The 18,774-nt window shown below is 28.6% G+C and overlaps 1 protein-coding gene across 2 annotated transcripts in view; it reads right to left on the bottom strand.

Annotated features, from left to right (window-relative positions):
• LOC112679383 (GTP-binding protein Rhes-like) overlaps nt 1-15,754 on the bottom strand; it is a 99,592-nt gene extending 83,838 nt beyond the window's left edge. Inside the window, exon 1 of one of the 2 annotated variants that reach the window (XM_025549171.1) lies at nt 15,518-15,754. The gene's annotated coding sequence lies outside the window, so the exon portion shown is untranslated. The remainder of the gene's footprint in view (nt 1-15,517) is intronic. The other variant, XM_025549170.1, reaches the window with a different exon arrangement.
• Between the last annotated feature and the right edge of the window lie 3,020 nt (nt 15,755-18,774).

Raw genomic sequence — 18,774 nt, 5'->3', positions numbered from 1 at the left:
CGATTTTTTCCAGTTTTAACGCCTACTAATCTCATTATTTAGACCGATAACCTGTACGACATGTCTTACTGCACGTCTTCAGTGATATTTTTCCATCTTTATAAAACGATATGGCTAGAAAACCCAGTGTAAAGTTATTAACCTGATGTATCGGGAGAACTAAACAAGGTATGTTATAATAAGGTTGAAAAAAATAGTTTAAAAATGTTTGGGTAAAATTTTCAAGGAATCGTTCAAAAATAAAAAATAAACTTGTTAGATGTGTATGCAATACTTAGAATAGGGTGACTATACGTTCCGTTTAAAATAGGATTGTCCCTTTTTTTATTATTATGTCCCGTTGTTCTGACAAACTTTAAACGGGACACTTTTCGTCCCGTTTTTAGAATAAAGTCCCGTTTTAATCCCGTTACTTCCAAAAAAATTGTAAACCGAGAGTAAAATAAAAAATAATAAGACATGTCATATAGTATATATATATATATATATATGTGTACTACGAACTTATGTGTGAGACTTCTAACGAAATCGATATTAAATACGAATAGTTTACCAATATACAGTACTATTTATAATCAACGATATTCGGTATAATAGGTATATTAGGTATATTAATCGAAAAATCGAACATAGTCGTGCAGTAACGTGTGTACATTGCAACGATCTTGTGTTATTAATGCTATAACCACTGTGTATCAGTTCTTTTTATTTAAATTGTTGTGAGTCGTTAGTGTTATCACTTCTATTGTTTTTTTTAAAATGCCTAAAAAGAAATATACGTTCACTGTACTTTTGCAGATTAACTAATGCAGTAATAGAAAGAATATTTTCAATAAAAAATATTTTAATGGACGAACGAAAAAAATCGTTTTCTCGTACCAACTGTCAAAGCAATAATAATTCTTAAAAATTATTTAAAAAAATATTCCAGTAATGATTTTTATGGTTTTTTGTTAACACAACCAAAACTATTAAATGCAATCAGTTCATCAAAAAAATATAATGTCAAAGGATGTAATGAAGAAAATTATGAACAATCGACATCAATTCAATAAAAATAAAGAATATTTTAAGTAATTTTTTTCAATCTCACAGCAAAAAAAAGAATGTAAATCAATGTTTTATTAAAATATTAAACTAATTAAAAATTATTTTTATTGCATATAATATAGAAGTTAAAAAAATGTAATATTTTTTTTAGAGAACATATTTGTCCCGTTTATTTTTTCATAAATATGGTCACCCTAACTTAGAACCTACTTAAAAGAAGTTTGATAAAAAATCACCGGAAGAATGTTGGTATTATTTCAAGGTTTTTATAGCATTTTTGAAACCATTTAGGACAATTATCAGTGATGTAACCACACGTCTATAATCGAGAAGATCGCCGTTCACCCGATAACCGCGTAATATCCTGACTACATGTGCTCCGCTCGGAGACAGTCAAGACGCGAATCACAGCGGTGAGTTCAGAAAATAAAAATCTCAAATGAACATGAATAACCTAAAACCAATATCGATAGTCAGATTTCAATTTAAATTCCTTTTCTAAACTACGTCACGTCAACATTTTTCAAATTCCACAAATTATTCATTACACTACATCTACATCAGTCACGTATAAATAGAGCTCATCAATTCTTATTGGCTGCCCTTGGGCCCGATACTTTCTACGCTGTTCTTGATTGAATTCGATTCAGTTATCCTTTCACCGCTACGATGACATCTTAATGTCCATCTTTAACGCTCTTTAATGCCTTCGCTAAAATATTTTTCTGTATCGATTGCCCCCCTTTATGTCAGTTTTCCTACCAGAAAGTAAATACTCATTCGTTTCATTTAAGCAATAGAATTTAATTGAAAATTGAATGAGAAATTTATTTTTTATTTTTATGTTTTTTTTATACGAATGTTATTTGAAAAGTGTCAATTTCATAATTCTTAATAGTATTGCAGTGTTAAAATTTCACATTAATCACAAAAGCTATAGCTACATGAAAAATATAAAACTTTCATCTTTAATCGGTTCGCTACATACGGCAGACATTCCGTCGAACGTCTAACTTGCATTATATTCCACACTTTCATATTATAATATGTAATAATTACAAATTTTGCTTAAATTATCGTTTAAGTTATGCTCAATATTTTTCATAGTTAAAAATTTTTTATAATATTATGAATTCCTTGACATGCCTCTATTTTACAATAAATTAATGCTACATACAGTCTAGAGCTGAATAATTATTATGTCGCTTCATTTAATAATAACAACACTATTTATCATTATGTGTAATTTAATATTTACAAAGGGATTATAATTTATAGGTATCGATTCATTATATAAATATTTTGTTCTTCTCCGTCTAGTAGTTTTTGCGTAATTCATTTATCTGAAATAACTGCTATACTATGGTGTTTAAAAATCGTTTAATATTTAAAAAAAAATTTAGAATAAGAAAAGTATGATTTCTTGCAAGTATTTTTTTTTCATTATGATAATAGTAGTAATAGGTAAGGGTTGTAATGAAGTTACTCGAGACTATTTAGTTTATAACCCGTAATCGAAAATTCATAACGCAATATTGGTTCTTGAGTTTTGAAATTTTCGATGTTATAATATGTGGCTTGTGTTGAATTCGATACATTATCGCCATAAATTAGTTTTAAATATTTGCAATTGCCAGTTGTTTTACTACTTAATGTTCAAACGAATTTCCTTTCAATATACTCTTTACATTTAAGTTATTCATAAACATAAATTATTCTAATAAATACTGATAAAAATTTAGTCAAGATTATGCCAAATTAATTTTTCCTTATAATAAGAAAATAATTAAAAAAAAGTTATTACTCTGTTTTTCAAAATATATTAGTGTTTTACACCAGATTACTATTTATGATTTACGAATACAATTTTATTGGCGTTATTGCATGTAGAAAACACGTATTTGTTAATACACTGGCTACATCCCATAGTAGGGCAAATGACATCGAAAGCTGACCAAAATAGCATTAATCGAATTTGACTTATCTTATCGAATTATTATATATATATATATAATATATCAATAAAGGAGTTCATACAGCATTGGAAACCGATTTCGTGCACGTGTTATGCCCTAGATTTATTTAGTTACAGCAGTTGTAATTAAGTCCGCCGCATATTACAGTATAAAATCAAACAGTATAATATTATTTTAAATTTTAGTTTTTTTCTGTAACTTAGTGATTTGTTTATTGAATTCAATTTATTATGGAATCATTAGAACAGATTACGTAACGTTTTTTACATAATTTTTACTGAGTTGTACATAATATATAAAAATATTTATGTATAAATAACTACTACTACAAATAATAATATATATATTTCACAAAAATTATATATAATTTAAGTTCACTTCCAAGTCTTTCCAAGCTTTAAAAATTTCAAAATATAATACTCAACAGAGTATTCGATAAAAAAAATGTTGCTCATATATGCCCCATTTTATGTAAATCTTCTGACTGTGACAACGTACAGAAATTTCACTTGAAAAAAATATATATAATAAATTGTTTATTTTTTATTTCGGAGGGTGGGTGTGTGGTCTAGTGTAACTAATTATTTAAAGAATTTTTAGGAAATGTACAATATTTTAATAAAAGAGCAATATAATAAGTTATTAGTCAAGTGTCCTAATTAGACTTGATGGGACTGATAAACGTTAATATAATATTATAGTTAATGAGTTTATTAAATATTTTACCTTTTATACATGTAGCAGTGTTATATGTTATTTCTCTGTGTATGCATTAAAATACACAAACAGTAATTAAAGCATTTCCAACATTTTTAAACACATAGTTTATATACTATTTCAAATCTGTTTTAATTATTGCTTATTTTGATAGTACCTATAGAAATATTATATTGATGAATATAAATGTCATAATTAGCTTAAAAATATTTATGTTGAAATGAATTCGAACAATGTTTTGATATCCAGACAAAAATAATATATATAATATGATATAATAAAAAGTTCTAGATGTGAAATTATTGATGAAAAAATTAATTTAATAAAAATAAAAATAGAAAAACAAGTGAAAAATTGTGAAAAAAATGATTTGAAAAAAAAAATTGTCTTATTTCAAGTCTAAATATAAATCTCGTTGGAAAAAGGCACATAGAGTGGAAGAATGATTCCTTATAGAAAATAAAAACTAATTAAACGCTTCTATTAGATTTTTATCTTTACGTGAACAGAATAATCGTGGTCGTCCAGTTGTTCCATTGAAAATGAGTAGTGAACGAAACAAGCGTAAGAAAACTCAAGAACTAAGAAATACGCCTGTTAATCTGTTAAGTCGTGCAACACAGATAAGCTTAAAGGCATCATGACAAATTGAAGTAGCAAAATGACTGAAGGAAAAACTACATTCACTCCCACACGTGTAAGTAAATATAGAAAAGTATTTATGCAGTCAGAAGCACAAAAAAAAAAAAACTACCGGGTGAAGATGTTATAGCTATTATTATAGCTGTTTTAGTAGATGCTAAGCTATCTCGACATCAGCATAATATTATTCGGATGAGTACCTTGGATAAATTTCCATCATACAAAGTCGGACAAGAGAGTAAAAAGCAGTGTACACATGCAGAAGTTTCTTTCCAAACATTACTTGATCACACAGTAGAAAGATTATTATTAGTGCAAAATCCAGTTATTGTCTTACTCCAAGAAAATTAATTGAATAAGTTTATTTTGTATTTGAAATGGGGCTTTAATGGCAGATCTGGACATAGTTCATATAGACAGACTTTTTGTAGTCCTGAAGCCAGTGATTCGACTGTATTTATTACAAGTATAGTTCCACTACACTTGGTAAACGGTGACAAAATGATATGTCGAAATCCACGTCCTGCATCAACTTGTTATTGTAGGCCTATAAAAATTGAGTTTATAAAAAAATCTATAAAGACATCTATAGCTGAGAAATAAAAAGTTCAAAGTCAAATAAATAGTTAATAAATAATACTATGATTTTTGATAATAAATAAATTATTGTAATTTACAATTTGATTTTAGCAATGGTTGATGGGAAAATATGTAATGCACTCACAGATATGATATCTACACTTAAATGTTTCTTGTGTGATGTAATATCAAACAGTTTAATTTAATCGATGAAATGATTAAACGAAAGGTAAAAACTGATAATTTATCTTTGGGGAGATCAGTTTTATATGGGGGGATTCGTTTTATCGAATATCTTCTTCATTTTTCTTACAAATTACCACTCAAGAAATGGCAAGCTAGAGGAGATGCGGAAAAAAATAGTTTTAGAAAATAAACTAAGAACTCAAAATGAATTCAAAGAAAAATTAGGATTACTTTTAGATAAACCCAAACCAGGATTTGGAAATTCTAATGATTGTAACACAGCTATACTTTTTTTTTTCAAAATTCACAAATCTCTGCTAATATTATAAAATTAGACGATGAATAAATTAAAAAAAATACATATAGTAATGATATTAGTAACTAGTGGACACGAAATATAAGTCAACGAGCTTCGAGAATACATATATAAATAAAAAAATAAATATAAAACTGCGAAATATTTTGTTGAGAAGTATACGTGATACAATATGTCACCCACAATGGACTCGTTTTTTATTCATGGGCTAGAGATAATTGAATCTGCTTTATTTCCAATAGGACAGTTGACTGAAAAAGCCCAAGAAGCGCGAAATAAAGATTTTAAAAGATATCGAGAGCATAACTGAAAAAGTCCAAGAAGCGCGAAATAAAGATTTTAAAAGATATCGAGAGCATAACTCTAGGAAATGTTGCTGTGAAAAACTATATATATATATATATATATATATATATATTTATGGGTTTATTTCAAGTCAAAAATGCATGCAGACAAGCCGAGGACTCTGAAACAATTTCGGGAGAGTATTATTCATGAATCGGGCCTGATTGAAAGAGTAATGCTCGCTAAAATGTTCGAAAATTTTAAAAAACATTTACGCGAATGTATCGAAAATGATGGAAATCATCTCAAAAATATGATTTTTAAAAAATAATATGTAATATAAAATCAAATATATCATGTGAAAATGGAATGTTTCTACTTTATTTTCGTTAAAAAAAAAAAATTCGTTAACGTTTTTCTCTTTGAGTTATAAAAAAAAAAAAAAAACAAAAGTGAAAGGTTTTTATCGGCACCCTGTATATTATTGACCTTTTTTTTTTTTTATCTGTCAATTTAATATTTCTATCCATTCAAGTTAAATTTGTATTTATAATTGAAATTATGTAAAGTCGGCATACACTAAAAACAATATTGAAAAAGTGTGTTGTAATTAAAGTATCAATTATATGTACACGAATACATGTAGCTCACTTTATCATTTCTTTCAAACTAAAATGTAATTCCAAAAAATAAAACACAATTTAAAAGAAGCTTAAGTGTCGAAAAAATGACGGCATTATTTCTTTATATTTTATAATATTATTATATGCAATCTAATAAAAGAACCTATATCAATAGATTTGTTTTCTTTGAGGTAAATTTACGACCTATAATAAGAACACTTCTGAATTGAGTGTATGTGTATGTGTGTGTGTGTGTGCGTGTGTGTGTGTGTGGGGGGGGTAATAAAATAGAATAATTTGATTTGTATTGAACAATATTTATATCCATAATTATTCGTATTATACACATAGTTTTATTTTTTCATATACACAGTTCTCAGATGCACATAGAAATTATAATTTTTTTTTAACGATAAGAGTAATTTATTTGTACTCAAGTCATTGTATATTTAAAATCAACTTTTTCCAGTCATCATGTATCAATTATAATCGATTTCGGTATAACTATATTTACAATTAATGTATATTTATATTTGTATAATAATATGTTTTGCATTAATAGGGGTTAAATAATCAAGGTTTAAGATATAGAAAACCTGTTAACGTTTACATAAGTCAGTTATCAAATACAATTACTATGAATTATAGAAGGTAATATTGAACACATCATACACATAATAACTAGTAATAGCAAATGTTTGTCAGAATACAGCAGCAAATAGCCACGGTAAAAATAATTTCGACTCAAAAAAGACAACTGTTCTTTGACAATATTCTTGAATTAAAAGCCAAATAAAGATTTGATCAGGATTAAATCTAAAGAATTTTGTTTTAAAGCATCAAAATCCGAAAATTTAAATGAAAGGAAATCACAGAAGCAATGGATAGTGGATTCGGAAAAGTTGATTTGGTATTATTATAGTATAACTGACAATAAGAGTAATGCTCTAATTTTCAAACTAATAAGATGAGAAAGAATATTGCTCACTGTATCATAAGTACAAGAATGAAAAAAAATATAGAATACTTACTATCTTTCAGAAATAACATAATGGATGTGAGAATCAATGCGGTCGCGTAACAAGGAAATGACCAAGTAAAACATACATAGATGGAATGGACTGATGAGATGATGAGATGCAATGGATATCCGCAAACTAATAAAAGACAATGCTGAGAGTGATGAACAGAGTTCACAGTATTAGCATAGTATTTAGAAGGAAGAATGAGATATATTTAATTAAAATATGATCGAATAAAATATATTCATTCTTTGTTTACATAGTACAAGTACAAAGAACATCTTCCTATAAGTTTTCGTATTTATTTTAACATTTAAATTATACCTACTCAATGATTAATAAGTTAATGAGTTGTCAAAATATATTTCGTTCGCCAAAGATAGTTAAATTTTAATTTAATCAAAGAATACTACTAATCAATATTTTTAGCAGACGGTTATTTGAGATTTCAATCTTTAGAGATTTTTTTTATTTTTTGTACATAAGATTGTTGAAAAAAATATTCTAAATATGTACATTAAAGAAATAATCACATTAAATAAATTAATCACTATGAAAAGGTTATAAATAATTAAAAATATTAAGCACTGTTAAATCAATCACGAAATTATCTTAATATAAAATATATTGAACAAGCTCTTGTGATGTATCCTTGAACGAAATTGCTTGAATTTATTAGACAGATAGAATTTAGATAGGGTTGACTTGATTCAAAACATAATTACATTACCGACAATAAGTAGTCTATAGTTACGAAGACGTCTTGTACTAATGATATTTACCAATATGATTTCGATATCCTGTTCTTAACTCAACGTTATTAAAATAATATCACTTAATCCTACTCATACTCATTATATTAGTTAGATAACTACATGTGTTCTGTGTTTTTTGGAAGAATTATCATAACTAATGAATTTAAACCTCAAGTAATTTTCATAAAAACACAAATAAAATACAATGATGTAGAAACATCGCAACATGGAACTTTTTCATATAATTTTATCGTTAAAAATAATTAAATTCTACAAGTATAGATATTTTTGTTCAATCTTACAGAACATATTAAGAACAGATTCTTATACTTTATACTACGATTTTCACTGTTTAATAATAATAAAATGTTCTATAATAGTATTGAAAATTTTAATTTGACTAAATTTAAATAATTTGATTGTATATTACACTTATTGGATTCTCAAGTACGTATGACTGAGCGCTACTGAAATAGTTTCAAATTGTTAATAATAAAACGAAAAAACTATTACTTTGACAAAATATCACGGGTGTTCAAATTAAAGGAAATATAAGTTTGTACTTATTGCAAAAGTATGAAAAAATATATGCGATTTCACATGAAATTCTTTTGCGGCCATGTTACTCGTTTTTTGAGTACCAATACTATTTTATTGAATCAAAACATATTATGAACCATTTTGATGATAATCTTGCCACGGGTAGTTTTATATATTATAAAATAACTTAGTTCTAATAACAATTTCTTTTGATACAATAATATATTGAAATGAAAGACCCGTGATATTAAAAATTCTACTAAAAAGGTGACCAAATAACGGCCTGCGGAAAATAACTGATAGTATTCCTTATCAGAAATTTGTCTAAATTAATTTTTGTTTTATTATTTTACATGTTTATTAATTTTAATTACATTTTCATTAGTTGAATGATTATAATAAGACATATAAAATATATATATATATATATATATATATATATATAATATTTTATTTATTTATTTTTTTTAATTAATAAAATATATCTTTGACCAATCGTTTGGCGTTATTTTGATATTATAATGACAAATATAACAATAGGCAATAATTATACCTGAATAAATTTTAAATTTCCCATTTCAGCCGACCAGCAAATTATACCAAAATGAAAAGAGAATTCATTTTATTCTTCTTTTTTGGTTATGTTCATAACTGTACATATATAAATAATAGTATGTGCAGAATGATTTATTTAAAGTTAGACATTTTTACGTTTGATTTACGTGTTATTGTTCTAAAAATGTATTATATAGTAGTTAAAGTCATGAGAAAAAGAAATATTTTACCTGCAATTATAATTATGAATCGTTATTTATCATAAGGATTTAAAATCAAATACTTAACGAATTAATTATTAATTATTTAGAAAGTTTATATAATTAAATTATAAGTATGAAATAGACATTCTAAAAAATATCATTACATTACTCACCAATCAAGCAAATAGTTCATTACATATTTAATCATTAATAATTTAAGAAAATATTTTATTTGAAAATTTTAAAAAGCATCAGTATAATGATGAAAATAAAATATAGAACGTATATGATCTAAAAATAAAAATTGATTGGTAAAATAATTTATTTTATTGCTTTATACAAATAGATATTCCTATATTTAATAAATATTTATATTACCTTCGTGAATTTAATCTAACCTAAAATTCTAAATACTACATCATTTCAATATTACTTTATTTTTAATATGATTTAGATATTTAGATTAATAATTTAGTTTTGATTTGTAAAGAAATAACAAGAAATATGTTAAATCATTAACCATTTCTGGTCAAGCTAAAAAATACTAAAATATTATTTTAAATACTATCCAAACATTCAAATATTAATTCAAGTTATTTTATAATAAATGTATTTAAATCATAACGAATAAACTATAAGGTTATTAAATCAACCGAGAATGATTTCATACTATTCCAATATCATATATCAGCAAATGTTTAGTATTCAAATATTCAGTGAACAATTATTTTAATAGACATTTTAATGGAAAGGATAAACGTATAATCTTATGATTTTATTCTCCGATATTATTTGAACAATCAAGAACTGATTTCAAATACTAAAAAAAAACCTTTTTTACTTCGTCAAATTCTGAGGTAATTTAAAATTACAACGTATTAAAGGGGATATTATTATTATGCTCCGTCTATTCTGCGGGTGTATATCTTTAAATATTATACTAGATGGACGAATATTATCCGTGATCCATGAAATATTTTATAGTTTGAAAAGTGAAAAAAAGAACAATTTTATGTTACACGATATTCCTTTGGTGCGGGTTGCAACTTATATATATATATATATAATTGCGATAAAGACGTCGGGGATGAATACAAAATACGATAAATCAATAACCGCGATGGCAAGTTAAGATAAGTAGAGCGTTCGTCATGTATGTGATCCTTGTAAAGCGAATTTAGGGATTGGCATAAGGTGCAGGACGACCAAACGGACGGATGTTCGAGTATAAAGTCTTCAAAGATGCGCAGACGAACGGAATCCTGAGTTCGGGAAAATTTTTCGGGCACATGTGAAGTGTGACGAGATCGAGTAGAAGATGGCAAAGTTGGCATGTCGTAAACATGACTACATAACATTATAATATGTTAAGGCGTACATGTTTCAGTTATACTATTACAACACGATAAATGGAGTAACTGTGAATCGCGTTGACGAACACAAAGTACTAAGACGAAAATATATGTATACTTTTTAACCATATATATATAATGTTTGGGCCTATTATAACGAAAACTAGTTGACATCAGCTGATACGTATACAGGTTAGTTGAGCTTACTATACCGGACATTGAATAGGATTAGGATTTGATTACATAAAAAAAATATTGATTTTCGTTAAACCTATTCATATATATAGATATAGAAGCGGAGTATACAATGTTACAATGAGATTCTATAAACGTTTACGTATAAATTAAAATAAACCGCTTGTAATAATTTACATTAATTTTTACTTATTGTATTAAATGGTTTGCTTCTATTTTAATTGAATATCAATAACAAAAATTTCATATGGATTAAGGTTCTTATACATATATTCAAAGTATATAAATACAAACAAATATAGAGATACTTTGAGTAAATGTAAGATCGAAAAAACCCTAAAATTAAAGGACGTATAGTACATAAATATTATGATTCAATGGTATATAAATAAATGAATAAACATCTTAAATTACAAAAATCCCATCTAAACGAAGTACGATTAAAGAAGCATTAAGAATAATCATGTGTACCTCGGAAAATTAATAATAATCAGAATAATAATAATGGTAAATCGTAAAGAACAAACTGTCTATCGTCAAGTAATCTTTAGAAATCGTACGAATTAAGCAAACAAATAAAATAACAACGAGAACATAACTGCAATCGATAATTATTTCACAATTACTATGTATATAGTAATTAAACTCTTGATTCATAATATATTGTATTGGTATGAATGCAAACGGTCTAAAGAAAAATAATATAATCGTTTACCAATTAATCCAGGGTTTATAATTTAAAATACAAGTACGATTAAATCGATTACTTACTTGAAATTTTTAAAAATTTAACACGCTTTACTATTGTAATGGAGTATTGTTTTTTCAATGTAATAAATAAGTAATAAGTCCGATGCTTGATATATTTTTATTAATTTAATTTTTATACAAAACTATCTACAGTTATGGCGAGTATATGGTTTCTAAACACGAAGATTGAGAATAAGTTTATATTATATTTTAAATTGATATTCGATTGTTCTTAATATGAAATTAAAAAATGTTTAAAATAATATTCTTGTACAGTATATTTTTTGATGATAAATCGTCGATTCATGCAAAGAGCATGTTAATGAATATTTTTTATTACTTAATCCTTAAACCGGAGAAATTCTTTATATTTAAAACGCTTAAGTTAATTATGGAGTATATAAGAACATTCCATCTCGAGAAAAAGACAATATTCCAAAGAAATAATTTCATTTTTGCAAAATAAACTTGTAATATGGTAGGATAGTCAATATGAAAATATTTCAATCAAGATTGTTATCGCAATTTGTTAGGAAATTTCGTAACAATAAATTTCAAAACAATGAGACATCTGAAAACAGTTTAAGTTGAAGAAAAAATTTTAAATATTTGATAAAGTATCACAAAGCCATTCGACGAGTATTTTCTTTATTTCTACTGAAATAAACTTTAAATGTTATTATATAAACTGATTTTCTATCGAAACATCAGCTTTCTAAAAAAAAATAAGAGTACAGTATAACAGTGTATAATAGTGTATTCAGTATATATAATGCAATTGATTTTATAAAAATCTCACGACTTTGCATAATGATATTATTATTTTATAATATTTTAAGTATAGTGGAATAAATAACTTATCTAAAGAATCTGTTTTTATAATATTGAAATAAAAATTCGATTTATTTATTTGAAATAAATGTATTATTTAAAGCCTTTTATTTGATTAAATGAGAAATCTAATATTTATCCTATTTTATATCATTCAATCGTATTATCATAAATTCATTTATTTTGCAAAAAAACAGACATATGCTATGGACTTTTAATGTTCTCTATTACTACTTGATCCTGATAGTTAATTTTCCCTGTTATATTATATCATATATTATAATATATCATTTTTTCCAATAGCTTATAATATTCGTATATTGTGGTATTTGTTGTAACCGTGCTGATTCATTTTTTATTATAAAAAAATAAAATTATAATTATGAAAACCATATAGTACAGCCTATTTAATTATTTTATAATTTTTCGGCAGGAAAACCACAACAAAATGAAAGTAGAATGACGTATTCGATTCAATCACTCTGAGAGCTGACATTCTCTTAAAGAATATGTCAGATCGGACGAAACGAGTCGTGTTAGTTCTATAGACCGAACATTTAAGAAAAACACTTTCCCGCGACCGAAAAAGTTAGTTAAACGAAAATATGTCAGAAAAACAATAATCACCCAATGTATTTGTAGGAAATGTTATTTTGTAATCAGCTACTTTTAATTCGGTTCAACTCCTTCGTATTTGTGTTACGACGTGGAAGTAATATCAAGGTATACGCCTATATATACGAGTATACGCTAACCACGATTGATGTGAAAATGGGAAAAACAAATTAAAGTAATTATAGTCATATTTAGAGTGTACGTTTATTCAGATGTCCTTGTTGTTTAATATAAAAACCGTACCAATGGTCGGGAAAAAATTTAAATAATAATTTTACACCAGGTACGTCACGGAGCGTGTTCCCCCCCCCCCCCTCTTAACTAGTTCCATAAAAGTAATTTGCACCGATTAATCGATTTTACAAAACTATACGAATGAACAAAAATTAACCACGTCATTATACTTATAATTGACGTGTCTTCGCGCCTGTCGGCTTATTCTACGATGCCGCAAAGTATGGTTTTATCCGATTATTTGAAACTTTCGTGTTGGTGGGAAAAACGATTTTCACCGTTTCCTCTTCGAGATCATTTCTCATCATCGTACGTTGTTCACTGTTATAGGCCAAGTAGGTCCACAAAAACGCTTTGGAATTTGGAAGCCAAAGTAATTGACGGATACTTATATGTACGCTGAAATTCCTACTAAAAAGACTTTTCCGAAACTTCTTTGACTTCCAAGAGACTTTTTATAGACTTTATAAATATTCCATAGACTTCCTAGAAATCCATTGGTTTGGAAGTTATTTTTCTCGTCTCAAGTCGGTCATCTCAGATGTTAAACACACTTCGTGATTGCGTTGTTCCATGGAATAATAAACCGCTATCTATCTAAAACTATACTACTAAAAACACGTCAATATCCTTTTCGGTTCAGAGTGATACGCGTAATATAGGGTTTTACATTATTTGTCTGGACAATTCCAATTATGACGTTAGAGGTTTCATAACTAGTTTATATCCCACTACGGATAAACCAATCGAAAACCAATAAATTTTATTGCGAGGTGAAGTTTGTGCTATTTTTGAAGTTTTATTACGGTCCACGGAATATTTGTAAAAGACCCAACGCTAGAAGGACATTGAGCACGTTAGCACGAAACGGTAATAACGCGTCGAAAGTCGAATGTAGCGTTCGCATTGTTTATTTTACCCTCGTCTCTGTAGTACAGCAGGTGTTTATGGTAAATAATGTACATTAATCGATTCACTATTAGAGAACAAAAACAAATACACGACAATAAAAGTATGTAATGCTTATTATAACCATCAGGTAATTGTTTTGAAGAATGAATTTAGCCAGGTTACCATAAATGTCGTTTTATTTTTTTTGTTATCCAACTCGTGGAAGACTTTGTGACTACGAGATCTCGCTGTATATATGCAATACTGTAATGCGACTTTTTTCTTTCGTGCATGTAGTTATTTAAGCAGCTATTATAATATACTGCGCAGTAGCTGTACGGTCTCAAAAGAAGTTCTTGATACTAAAACTGAGCCAAGCCTTACTGATCGAAGCTATTGGTTAAGCTGTATTTAGAAAGGGCTACGAAAAAAATTATAATAAAAAATAGGTAGTACGTAGGGATAAACAAATTGAAAATATAAAAATTTGCCAATCTCCTAAAATCTGTGACCTTGAGCAACATACCCTTTTTGTCCTCTCCCATTATTCCGGCCCTACAAATTCGCATCGAAAACGGTTTCGTTTTATAAGTGTTTCTTATTCTTTTTTTCATTCACGTTAACATTGACCACTCATCGGTGGTATTTCCCAGACATTTTTTTTTTCGTTTGTTACTTTATAATATTCACCTGTAATAATGTATGAACAGTTGAAAAAAATCACATATGTTTATTTGTGTACAATTGTACGATGACTAATTTAAATAAATAACACTCGCAAAATTTGGAGTATTATAATTTGTGTATCGTACGACCGATTTTGAATTAAAAGCTCTCATCGAGTTATTATTCACAAAGTTGAGAAATAAAAAGCGATGCGCTTTAGCAATTTAAAAATTTTCGTTTAACTTTATCATATTATTAAACAATACTTGTTGATGTGAACGGTTTTCGTTTGCGTGATAAAAGCTTTTCCGTTTTTAAAAGCGTATGTATACAAAAATTACGGAAACGAACCGTTTTAGAGAAATCAAATCCAACGTCATTTTTTTGCCGTTAAACATTAATTTTTTTTTCGCGTACCCCAGAGGCACCGCGGGCAGTGGAAAACGGTGGTTTACTATAAAACGGTTCGCGGTCGTGACGATTTTAATATTATTTACGTTGCCCATTGGATCACACGGAGAAAAAAATACTCACCCGTCGAAGACGTCGAGAGGCAGATGTGCACACGAGTGTAGATAAGACGGTGAGCGTAGCAGAAGGGTTGTTGGCGGTGGCGAAGGGTCGGCGGCGGCTTCTGCGAGTCGGACGGACGAACGAGCGAGTGAGCGAAAGAACGCGGGCGAAACGAATGCGATACTACTGACGGGTAGCGGCGGCCAATTTACTGGAAATCCGAGAGAGTAGCAGCAGCAGCGGTGGCGGCGTCGGCGGCGGCGGCGAAAACCCTATTCCGCTCGGCCCACTGGCCACGCGATGACGCTCCTGCTCAACAAACGTTACGTTGTGCGGTCGGGCGCGCGCGCGCGCGCCAAGAGGAGACCGCTGCGGCGGCTATTTTTTACTCACTTGCGCGCGCACGTGTACGCGTTACACATTTCGACGTAAATCGTAGTGTACGCGCGCGTACCACGACCCGGCCGGCCTTGGATTACGTGATGGTAGTGGCCAAGCGTGTAAGGGGGATGTGACGTAGCGCACGGGGAGGAGGTTGGTGTAGGGGTCGTAACGGCGGCTTCGGCGGCGGTAGTGATGGTGGAGGCGGCGGATACGCGTGTCGTCTTAACCGTTGTACGACGGGGGTGATTACGTACGTACGATCGCAAACAAGAGGAGGGGAGGGGGTCAATCAGTGGAATTGCCAGGGAGGGTTTAAAAGTTTACCCCCCTCCCCTTCCAAATTTTCCTAAAAAAAAGGATATCAGGATTTTTAATTATAATTTATATATAATTTAAGTTTTTTTTTATATGCATTTAAGCCCCTCCTTTGGATGATTCCTGGCTATCATACTGGGGGAAATTAATGTTCTTCAGAATGACTAAGGCTTAAAAAATGAGGAGTTAAATCTTATACTTTATAAATTAGTTGGTTTATTGTTAATAAACATTAAAGTTCTTTAAATTATTTTTTCGGTTCTCTAAAATTTGCTTATTTCTATGGGTGCTAACCATGTTAATAATTTCATTTAGTGGGTGTTTATGGTTAAATAAAAAATATTCTGCTGTTGTAATTGCATTTGCATGGTACTGATTGCTATTATGAAATGCCAAGTCACCTTTTTTACACGATGTGTTTGCATATTTAAATAAAGGAATAACAATAAATTTTTGTAAAACCACGTTATTACATTTTCCTCCTTTGTCAGCAAACCAGCAAACAGAACACAATATTTACAATATAAACCATTGTTTTTGAGAGAATAAACTAGCCATTTGTACGTTTCAACATAAGTTCTATTTATGTATCACTTTTCTTCTTTACCTTTCTTTATGTGTCTAATAAATAGGTATACAAAATTATTCGCAGGTATGTTAAAAAGCTCTAATATTTTGGTTTTATTGTAGTCTGATATTTGAGCACATTTTTCTTTGACATAATCACCAATATTATTATTTAAATCAATGTCATCTGTGATGACTCATCACATATTTTGTGTGGCAAAACGTGATCCGTAGTAGCAGATAACTATGCATATGGATTAAGATGATTCAATTTTTTTTGTTTCTCTTAAAATATAGGTTTGCTTGAATAAAATCAGTTGAATATGCAATATGTAAACGTTTAGTTCATAACTATCACTCTTACCTTCGACAGGAATCGGCTCTTTTTGCATCCATTAAGCAAGAGTTACCGGTCATTTACTCATTTTTAAAAATTAAAATTAACAATTTACAATCAACTAACAATTTAAAAATTTTTAACAATTAAAATTCTAGTATTAGTTTTTAACACATTTTCAGAAATATCAAAATATAACTGTTAACTGATAACTAATGAAATAAAAAAAAACTGATAAAACGAATGCACTGGGTAGTACGACGTTCGGATATTGAACATAAAAACGATTTTTGTCGTAGGTACGGAATTGGTTACTGTATTTTGAGTAGAGTGACCATGTTGTATAATATATTTATGGAGTAACGCACGCATGGACACTAAAGATAATATTATCTATTGATGCACGGCATTCAATATTTATTTTTTCACTAACTATTAATTACTACAATACGGCCTTAGGGGGGGGGGGGGGGTAGCGATCGCTCCTACCGAACCCCCTACCCTAAATTACATTCCTGATCCAGGGTTGGATCCAAAGGAAAAAATAATCGAGACCATCATTTATTAAAATAATTAGAATACATTTTAAACCGTGGTACAAGCCAAGTATTCACCTCGATATTCATGTATGACATTAGATCTCAAATCTTTTCCCCGGTACTATCACTATTTATATAGGGATTCGTTCCTGGACATAATGTAAATTAGAAGGCAACAAAAAGATAAATAAATTAATAAATAAACAATGTATGTCAGATCGCTCAAGATAAAAGTGTAATTTTATTTCATTTTAAGACGCGACAGGGATTTAGGAAATAGCGTAATTAAACAGAGAGAAACAAGGAAACTGAATTGATTATGATAGTTGTTACATAGTAAGATTATAGTCGAAATCATAACAAATTTTATAAATTTGGGTTTGCAGAAGTAAGAATATCGTCCCAATCAAAAGCTTAGAAATACCAGTGCAGAAATGCTAAAAATCACTAACAAATACATACATACTGCCTCAAATGACAACTTGTGAGTAGTGAACCGTTATCATTAATCGTAATAAGTTATCCAAAGTAAATAATAAATAAAGTTTCACATTCACTTATTCGTTATACTCCGGGCGGCCGCACAAAAATTAGTTACATGTGTAAACGCGTCGGTTAGTAGATAATACATAGTCGTTTAGAGCACAATGCGTGCTAATTTATTTAGGACTTCTTTTTATTGTTCCGCGTATCGCGTCAATCGTGGAAACAAGATTTTGAGTTTATGTGTTATACATAATAAGTTATTTTTTTCTTATTTATTTTCATTTTATCGTGACTAAGAGCTTATAGAGCTTAAAAAAATTAAATGTTGATAAATACGTTGTATGTACTTATACCTATAACAAAGATAATCATTTTTATGCGCCTACACTGGCATCTTACAAATTATTTGTTCACCGCCTTATGTGAGCCTCAGGAGTTGCCACTGAATATCAGTGAACGTTCAGACCAGTAATCACGGTTAAATTATTAAATTAAAATAATAAATCTATAAAAACCTATCCTATATAGTTGGGAAAAAGTTGAAGAAAAAGAAGATCTATAAAATTAAAATTATTAAATATTAAGCATATGGAAATTTAATAAATATATATATATATATATATATATATATATATATATATATATATATA

The sequence above is a fragment of the Sipha flava genome, unplaced genomic scaffold, assembly GCF_003268045.1.
Source record: "Sipha flava isolate LNK unplaced genomic scaffold, YSA_version1 134_pilon_pilon, whole genome shotgun sequence".
NCBI lineage: Eukaryota > Metazoa > Arthropoda > Insecta > Hemiptera > Aphididae > Sipha > Sipha flava.
The sequence above is the reverse complement of the archived record's forward strand: the minus strand, read 5'-3'. Positions and strand labels throughout refer to the sequence as shown.